Source organism: Schistocerca serialis, chromosome 8 (assembly GCF_023864345.2).
Source record: "Schistocerca serialis cubense isolate TAMUIC-IGC-003099 chromosome 8, iqSchSeri2.2, whole genome shotgun sequence".
NCBI classification, from domain to species: Eukaryota; Metazoa; Arthropoda; class Insecta; order Orthoptera; family Acrididae; genus Schistocerca; species Schistocerca serialis.
Genome location: NC_064645.1, coordinates 241,121,955 through 241,124,575, shown reverse-complemented (window position 1 = coordinate 241,124,575; position 2,621 = coordinate 241,121,955). Strand labels below are relative to the sequence as shown.

Genomic DNA, 2,621 nt, shown 5'->3' with positions numbered 1-2,621 from the left:
CGTATATAGAGTTAATGTAAGGATTGAGAGACTAACGTTGGATGATAGGGCTAATAAGAAAATTTTTGAAGATCAGGGAGCTCTAGAAAGAGTTCGGATTGCTTGTACGAATAAGCTTGGTTCATTTAGTTTGAAACCGGACAGATCCTCAGGAGTGCCATGGAGGAAATATAGTCGGCGTAATGCCTTCAAATTTGTAACCTATTGTAAGCCAGAAACAAGTGCAGATATTGATAAAGTTAAGTCGTGGGTTGATCTTGAAAATCAGTGTAAGTGTAAGAATAAGGTATTTCAGGGTATTAACCCTTATTATATTGGTATTGAAATTCTCCTTCGCAGGAGAGCTTCTGTAAAGTTTGGAAGGTAGGAGACGAGGTACTGGCAGAAGTAAAGCTGTGAGTAGCGTGCGTGAGTCGTGCTTCGGTAGCTCAGTTGGTAGAGCACTTGCCCGTGAAAGGCAAGGGTCCCGAGTTCGAGTCTCGGTCGGGCGCACAGTTTTAATCTGCCAGGAAGTTTCATATCAGCGCACATTCCGCTGCAGAGTGAAAATCTCATTCTGGACTCCCATTAATTATTTAGCACATTTATGAGTTTGTCAAGTGACACAATATTCTAAGATGTCAAAAAAGTTAATCAGGAACGCAAAAGGGTGTAATTTTTATATCCAGACTCTTAATGTTTGCGTTTCTCCATTGACCAGAATTCTGTCCACTGACCATTATTTTCCACTGATTCTAATTCTCCTTTGAACATCATTCTCTCCTTTACCAATATTTTCTCCATTCACCTTAAATCTCCTGTGTTATTTTCCACACACATTCGTTAAAATGGTGTCTGAAACATGACTATAAACTCTAACATATGCTATTTCCATGCCTCAACAATTGTGGTTTGAGACATTCACTTCCTTCTGATTGTAGAACCAGTGGCAGGTTCTAAACGTGTGGCAACTGGCACAAAATGATTGGACTTCAGTACCAAACAAGCCGCTGCAATCTTAAGTATAGCTCTCTAAAATTTTTGCCATTCAGAATTGCTCTCTAAAACGTTTACGTCATATATTTCCTCTAATAAACCACAAAATAACACAACCACGTAATAAAAATGTCACCACACTCACACACAACTTAACACGATTTGCGGGAGGAAGGAATGGTCAATGGACAGTTATGATCAGCAGAGATTTCTGGTCAATAGTGAACATGTTGGACAGTGAAGAGAGTGATGTTCAGTGGGCTCTGATGGTCAGTGGAGAACGATGATCAATGGAGAGAATTATGATCAGTGTAAAATGATAATAAGTGGAGAAAAATGTGGTCAATGGAGAATGAAGGCCAGTTGGAGAATGAATACGAACAGTCAATGTTGAGTGGTAAACAGTGAACAATGAACACTGAATTTCAAATGTTGAACCATAAACTGTGAACAATAAACGATCTACAGGTAATGGTAAATAGGTAAGAGTAAATGTTTAATTATGGTGGCCACCATTATCGCTTGGATGGCCACCATTCCCCTTGAATGATCATAATTCCACTCCTAGGTGACCACTATTCCCCTGGGGTAACCATGATATAGGTCAGCTGGGTCACCGTTTAAAAAAATAGATTGGGTCAGCATTTAAGGAAATGGGTAACTTTCCAATGTCTATTCCGTCCAGGAGGTTATACCACCTCAAATGTTTCTAGGGTGTTCATTCATGAGAGTGTATATTTGTAATTATTTTTCTTACTCTTTCGTTTCTACTCCTGTTTATTGGCGTTCTGTATTTAACTCTTCTAAGAAATCTCGTTTTTAGGTCTTAATCAATAATGTGACAATATTTTGTGATTTTTTTTGTTTTGTAATGTTTTATTACCTAAGACTTTCTCTAGTTCGTAATTTTGTTTCTTTCACTGTTTTCATGGAGCAATCTGAATAAGAAGAATATTTTTGACCATTTTTTCGTCATTTGAAACTCTAAATTCGATTGCAGCAATACGTTTGTGACATTCTCGTTCTGACAATTTTGCGTGACCTGTCGTGATAACGGTTCAGTTTGTCCGGGTACATTAAATTTACGAACCGTTATTTTAATTGTTGTTATAAAACGATTTGTACGCAGGGAAAGAAAAGTAAGATCAGAAAAACAATTTTTATAACAGAAAGCACTTTAATTTCTAATTTTCATACAATATTTTATGGACATAAGGCACTTACCTTGCAAAATATCAAAACATATTTTTCATGGGCACATTGTCTCCTGAATATCACATAATTAAACTAAGTTTATTATTTTTAAATATCAATCCCTATACTTCAATATTTTTACAATCTTACGTGAAGAAAACAAATGTTCAGATCAATGTACTAATAGGTGATTGCAATGTTATAGCTAATGCGTGGTACATAAACTAAATAAAATTAAAATGGAAGGCACCTTCTTAAACGATTCAATAGTCCATCGATTCAATAAAACGACTGCTTCTCGAGATAGTAACTTCACATAAACTTAAAATACCTCATTTACAAAATTTAACGAGATCCAGCAATCTTATAACAGCGAAACACTGATACGAACCAGCTAATGATAGTTTTTAACAACGCACCCCAGTGTGGCATTACTTAAATGAAAAGCATTG

The 2,621-nt window shown here is 36.4% G+C and overlaps 1 non-coding gene across 1 annotated transcript; it reads left to right on the top strand.

The window, feature by feature from the left end:
* The first annotated feature begins 417 nt into the window (after nt 1-417).
* Trnas-uga (transfer RNA serine (anticodon UGA)) lies at nt 418-492 on the top strand. The gene has a single exon. It is a non-coding gene; the product is annotated as a tRNA-Ser (tRNA).
* Nucleotides 493-2,621: the final 2,129 nt, after the last annotated feature.